Raw genomic sequence first — 7,123 nt, 5'->3', positions numbered from 1 at the left:
AGGAGGGAAAGAGCCAGTGTGGGAAAATCTGGGGCCAGGGATGGGAGGCAGCCAGATCCAACAGGCCTTGGTAAAGAGTTTGGATACTTTTCTAAAAGCATTGGGAAGTCACTGGAAGGGTTTAATCAGGACAGAAGAAATTCAGTCTCATTCATGATTTTAAAATCTCATTTCAGACAGGTGTTCCTACCAAAACTTGTACAAGAATGTTCACAGCAGCAGTAGTCACAATTGCCAAAAGGTGGAAATAATCCAAATGTCCATCAACAGATGAAAAAATAGAAAAATGTGGTTGCTATGGACTGAATATGTGTGTCTCCCCCAAATTCATATGTTGAAGTCTTAATCCCCAAGGTGATTGTATTAGGAGGTGGGGCCTTTGGGAGGTGATTAGGTCATGAGGGTGGAGCCCCCACGAATGAGATTAGTGCCCTTATAAAAGAGACCCCAGAGAGCTTGTCCAATGGACCCCTTGTCCATTCTGTCATATGTAGTTTCAGTTAAAAATGACGGTCTGTGAACCAGGAAGCAGGGTCTCACCAGACACCAAATCCGCTGGTGCCTTAATCTTAGACTTCCCAGCCTCCAGAACTGTGAGAAATAGATTGTTTATAAAGCCACCCAGTCTTATCGTATTTTTGTTATAGCAGCCCACATGGACTGAGACAGGGGTGTATCCATACAATGGAATATTATTTGACCATAAAAAGGAACAAAATGCTGATACACACTACAATACAGATAAACCTTGAAGACATTCTGAGTGGAAGAAACTAGTCACAAAAGACCACATATTGTATGATCTCATTTACATGAAATATCCAGATCAGGATCCATAAAGGCAGATCCATAGAGGCAGATCCATTCGTGGTTACCAAGGGCTGAGGGAGGAGGGATGGGGAATGACAGCTAACAGGGACAGGGTCTCCTTTCAGTAATGATGGAAATGTTCTGGAACTAGATAGAGGTGACAGTTGCACCACATTGTGAATGTACTAATGTCACTGAATTGTAACACGTTAAAATTTTAACTTTACAGTATGTGAATTTTACCTCAATTAAATAATCTCACTATGCTAAATGCAATGAGGAATACTGAATTGGCTCCAGGACCAGAAAAAATGATGGTGGAAAAACTGGTGAAATCCAAATCAAGTCTGGAGTTGAGATCACGGTCATGTATCAATGCTAATGTCCTGGCTGTGACAGCAATGCTGTGGTTATGTTGGATGTTAACGTGAGGGGAAGTAAGGGGCAGGATCTGTGGGAACTCTGTTCAACCTTTTTATCTCCTCTGTAAATGTAAAATTATTTCCAAATAGCAGTTTACTAAAAAAAAAGTCTCATTCTTGCCTCTCTGGGGAAGGGGCTTGTTGGGGGATAAACACAGTGACATGGAGACAAGTGAGGGCCTGGGGCACTTGTTCAGGTGGAGACGGGGATGACCTAGGACAAGATAGGGACAGTAGGAATGGGGAAAAAATGGTTGGTTTAGGATGTTTTAGAGGCAGAGCCAAGAGGACTTTCTGATTATGGAGGGAAAAAGGATGTGGAAGGAGAAGAAACAGGCATGACTCCTGGTCATGCAGAAGGTGACCCCACTACTAAGAATGGGGGGACTTCTCTGGTGGCGCAGTGGTTAAGAATCCGCCTGCCAATGCAGGGGACACAGGTTCAATTCCTGGTCCTAGAAGATCCCACATACCACGGAGCAACTAAGCCTGTGAGCCACAACTACTGAGCCCATGAGCCACAACTACTGAAGCCCATGCACCCAGAGCCAATGCTGCGCAAGAAGAGAAGCCACCACAATGAGAAGCCTGCGCACTGCAATGAAGAATAGCCCTTTCTAACCGCAACAAGAGAAAAGCCCGCATGCAGCAACGAATACCCAGTGCAGCCAAAAAGATAAATAAATAATAAATTAAAATTTAAAAATTATAAAAAAGGAATGGGGAATCCTCTGTTGGAGCAGGTTTGGGGGCAAGAGACTTTGCTAGACACAGTCATGAGGTACCACCATGTTTGCGACACCTGCCCCCTCTTAGCCCCTGGCAATCACTAATCTACTTTTTGTGGATTTGACAATACTCGACATTTCACATAAGTGGGATCATATGTCATACCATCTGTGCTCAACACTGACAACCCCCTGCCTGGGGGCATGCCTCAACCTTGTCTGTCTAGGCTTCAATAGCAGGAGTCTACAATAGGAGGAAGGAGACTCCAAAGGGATGTAAGAGCAGGTGAAGCTCTGTGAACAATCCTGGGCTGGTGCCATTTTCTTGTCCTCCCTAAACCTGCTCAGCTCAATATTAGGACCTGTACCTCTTTGCACCTCCTCATCCAAGTTTGCTGCTGAGTCTCCAAACTCAGCTGGAGGGAGGCAGAGCAGAAAGCCTTCCTGCATTTGTCAGATGGGGAAACTGAGGTTTGTGTATTCATGTCCCTGAATGGCCAGGGGAAGAGGAATTCAATTTCATCCCTGCTCTTAAAGATTTTGTGTCTCATCAAGTCTACAGCTATGATGTCCAATGTAGTAGTCACCAGCCACACATGGGCGTTTAAAGTTAAAAATTAATAGAATTTAAAATCCAGTTTCTGGATTGCATAAGCTGCCTTTCAAGTGGTCAACTGCCAGTGCAGCTTGTAGTTACCACATTGGACAATGAGATACAGAGCATTGCCCTCATCACCAACATTCTATTGGACGGTGCTGGAAAGACTGGGGAATGTGCCCACGGACAGCTGAACCACTAGGTTAAGAGCCCTCCTCCATCCCCAAAGACATCCCTTTGACAATGTGGACCCAACACCTCATCTGCCCCCCACATGGGACCTGCCTTACCTGCACTGCAGACCAAACTCTGCGTGTGAGGTCACACAGCCCTGTGTTTGATCCTGGCTGAAGGATCTTGGCCAGTGATGTCCCTTTGCGAGCATGATCTTGTTATTCCTTCCAGCAGCCATACAGAACACTGTCCCAGCTACCCCTCTGTACAGAGGGGGCTCGGAAAGGCCACAATGCATGCCTAACACAGCATTTCTCAGCCTCTCACTGTTGACACTAAGGGTTGGATCATTCTTTGTTGTGGGGATTGTCCTGTACTTTGTAAGATGTTTAGCAGCATCCCTAGCCTCCACCCACTAGGTGTCACCAGCATGATAGATAGATAGATAGATGATAGCTTATAGATAGGTGTACATAGATGCATGTATGGATGGACAAACGAATATGATAGATTATAGATAGATGAAGACGATAAATAGATGAATGGATGGATAGATAGGCATTATGGTAGCTGAATAGAGACATAGCCAGACAGTATCTTTCATGCTAAGCCAGGGTTTCGCACCCTCAGCACTACTGACAATTGGGGCACCATGATCCTCTGGTTGGGGGAGGGTCCTGTGAACTACAGGGTGTTGAGCAGCATCCCGGGTTTCCATCCACTAGATCCCAGTAGCACCCCATCCCCCAGCCATGACAACCAAAATGTCCCCACTGTTAAGTATCCACCTGGCGGTGGGGGGGGCACAGAATCTCCCTAGGTAAGAACCACTGGCCCAGAAGTACTCAGATCTGCTCTGAGAGCCAGGCTCTCAACCATCACTCTAGGTCAACTCTGTGTGTAAACATAACATATTTTCATGCAACAGGACATACCAAAATCACCTCCCCTGGAGTCACCCTCCATAGACCACCTCCCCTACCAGGCGGTAAAGGAGGGTGGTCCTCCACCCCAGGAGGCCCCCAGCTTTACTAACTGGACCAGACATGGGGCCAAGAATGCCAGTTGATGTCTATCTCCCCAGATTTTGCAACCAGGACTCAAGAAAGAGCCAGTGTGATGGCACCAGTTCTCCAAAATGGAAGCCCATGATGCCAACAGAAGCTGTGGCAGGCAAGCTACACTTACAGAGGAGAAAGGAAGAGTCTAGAGCAGAAGCCAATGTGCAGAGAGGACCCAGAGGGAGAGGGGATGAGAAACTTCCCTGATTCTGTGGCTTTCTGGTTCCCATGACAACCCCACCTTCCATGTAGACTTCATCAGGTTGGCCTGATGGCCCACCCTTTTATTCTGGAACATTCCCTGGTCTGTCTCTGTGCTCTTGTAGAGTCCAGGCCAGGCCTCCATACTGTGGGCATCAATCACAAAATCTGGGGTACAACGTGAAATCTGGGCTACCCCTCCCTCGAGTTGGCTATGGGGTAGCCCTGCATCCATTGAGTTTCTCCCATGGCCATGGCATAAAGCCCTTATTTCTAATGTGACAGTGCGAGTGGATTTCTGTTCCTGGCAAATAAACAAACAAATAAAAAGCCCACTTACTGGGCTGGTCGCTGCCACCATGATTTGTGGCAAAAGACAAAGGTCCAAAAGAGAAAACTGCCCCCCAAGCTGAGAAGAGGAAAGGTGCATTGTCCAGCATTTCTAATGATGGGCATGAGTGTCTCCCGATGGCTGTTTGCATTAAGGTAAAGCTTTGTTGCTCCGTGTGCCTGCTAATTGGCCTCCGTCCCACCCTCCCACGGGATGCTGGGTGCCTGTGATGAACACACTCCTCTCTCCTGCTCATTATTTCTGACTCACCATCCACACCTGGCATCTCTGACCATCATGACCCTGGTTTATCAGAGTTTGTTCAGCAACTGCATTTAAACCTTCATTCCTTAAACTCTATAAACACATTGGAATTGGGTTTTCCTATGGCTTTCTGCTGATTCCCATGCTACAAAACCTGGAATTAACTGTAGACCCATGCTTGTGGTCAATTCTTCAGAGAAGTTTGCTTTAAAAAGATTTTTCTGAGATATCCGCACACATTGCTTATTAATTACAAAGGGGTATGTTGCAAATTTGTGGTAGGAAAAAAATGCACAAGAAGGATCGAACACCATCCATGTTTAACCTGAATGTCATCATGAGGAGACATCAGATCAACCCAGATGACAGTGTACCGACTCCCCTCCACCCCCAGGTGCGTTCCTGGTAGCATCAACGTCGCCAGGGAGCCTGGGAGAAACACAAGATCCCAGGCTTCACCCCCAGACCTGCTGAATCAGAGTCTTTATTCAAAAACAAGACCTGAGATACATATACCCATTGAGGGTTAAGGAGTGCTGAGCTACAGAAGAACTGGTCTGTACTCTTCAAAAGGACAAAGACAGGGCTTCCCTGGTGGCGCAGTGGTTGAGAGTCCGCCTGCCGATGCAGGGGACGCGGGTTCGTGCCCCGGTCTGGGAAGATCCCACATGCCGCAGAGCGGCTGGGCCCGTGAGCTATGGCCGCTGAGCCCGCACGTCCGGAGCCTGTGCTCCGTAACAGGAGAGGCCACAACAGTGAGAGGCCCGCGTACCGCAAAAAACAAAACAAAACAAAAAAAAAAGGACAAAGACAGAGAGTGGAACATTCCAGATTAAAGGAAGCCAAAGAAACTTGACAGCTAAATGCAACATGTTATCCTGGATTGGATCCTGGGATGGGGGCAAGGGGAGGGGACAGCTATAAAGGCTCATTTTTGAGATAATTGGTAATTTTTGACTATAAACTGTGTATTAAATAATATTATTGCATTTATGATACATTTTCTGAGTTTTAAAATTGTCTTGTGGTGATGTGGGGTTCTGATTGCTCTTGTTCTTAGGATATATGTGATGTATTTAAGGGTGAAGGGGAATGACGCCTGTAATGAATTCTCAAATGGTTCAGGGAAAAATTTTGTTTGTGGGTGTATGTGTGGATAGACAGAGAAAGATAGATGAATGGATAGATCGATGATAGATAGATAGATGATAGGTAGATAGATAGATATAAAAATGAAAAGAAATAAAGAGAGAGGGAGGGGAGAGAGAGATGGAGGGAGGGATGTAGGAAGGAAGGAAAGGAGAGATAGGAAAGGGAGAGAGGGAAAAAGGAAAAGGGAGAGAGAGAAAGCTAATACGGCAAATTGGTGATTGTGGAGGGAAGAGGTATGGCAGTATTTCTCAACAAGGACCTATCCTCCCTTCAAGGGACACTTGGCAATGTCCTGAGACATTTTTGGTTGTCCCAGCTGGGGGATACTACCAGCATATAGTGGGTAGAGGCCAGGGATACTGTTCAACATCCTACAGTGCACAGGATGGCCCTACACACTGCAAAGGATGATCTAGCCCCAAATGTCAATTGCACCAAGGCTGAAAAATTCTGCTCTATGAGAGTTCTCGGAGCTATTTTTGCACTATGGGAGTTCTTCCTCTAGTCTATAATTTGAAAGTATTTCTAAGTAAAATGTTTTCTGAAGAAATGCTCTAGACAAATGCATAGAGACAGATTAGTGGTTGCCAGGGGCTGGGGGTCGGGGAAGGGGAGTTACTGCTGACGGGGACGGGGTCTCCTTGTGGGGTGAGGAATTGTTCTGGAGATGGACAGTGGTTGCCTAACACTGTGAATGTACTTAATGCTGCTGAACTATACACTTTAAATGAATGAAAAATATGATACGAATTGGACTGGGTTGAATAGTGTTCCCCAAAATTCATACCCACGGGGAACCTGTGAATGTGACCTTGTTTGAAACCAGTCTTCAAGTTAAGATGAGGTCATAGAGAGACAGGCTGCGACCTGCGACCTGGGACCCTTTGCTGCAGTGCTTGCACCTGGCCAAATGTCTCTTCCAGCAACAAAATACAAAGAAACTATAAGGGACTAAAAAGAACCGTGCGCACGCACAGTTGGGAAAATTATGGACAACAAGATACAAAAAGACCAAAAACCCAGTTGCCACTTCTGGAAAGCCGGGAGCAAAAGCAGGGTACTGAGCATGCCCCCGGCACACAGCCCCACCAGAGGGGTGGGCAAACAACCTAAGCCGCCCCTCTGGCTCGACCCCTGGACCTGCCCCTACCCTCACCCCATATACGGAGCAAGCTCACTCCCCGCTCAGGGAGTGAGCAAGCAGGGGAACCTGTTACCTGTTCTCCCTCCCCTCTGCCTTGCCTGAATTTCTTTTCTGGTCTCTTATCAATTTCTGTTGATTAAGAAGGCCAAGAGGGCTTCCCTGGTGGCGCAGTGGTTGAGAGTCCGCCTGCCGATGCAGGGGACGTGGGGTCGTGTCCCGGTCCGGGAAGATCCCACAT

General features: G+C 46.9%; 1 protein-coding gene across 1 annotated transcript in view; it reads right to left on the bottom strand.

The window, feature by feature from the left end:
- The window catches only part of NWD1 (NACHT and WD repeat domain containing 1), a 70,510-nt gene that overhangs the window by 50,620 nt on the left and 12,767 nt on the right, over window positions 1-7,123 (bottom strand).

The sequence above is a fragment of the Lipotes vexillifer genome, unplaced genomic scaffold (genome assembly GCF_000442215.2).
Source record: "Lipotes vexillifer unplaced genomic scaffold, Lipotes_vexillifer_v1.1 scaffold469, whole genome shotgun sequence".
Classification (NCBI taxonomy): Eukaryota; Metazoa; Chordata; class Mammalia; order Artiodactyla; family Lipotidae; genus Lipotes; species Lipotes vexillifer.
Note: the sequence above shows the minus strand (reverse complement) of the source record. Positions and strands in the feature narration are given on the sequence as shown.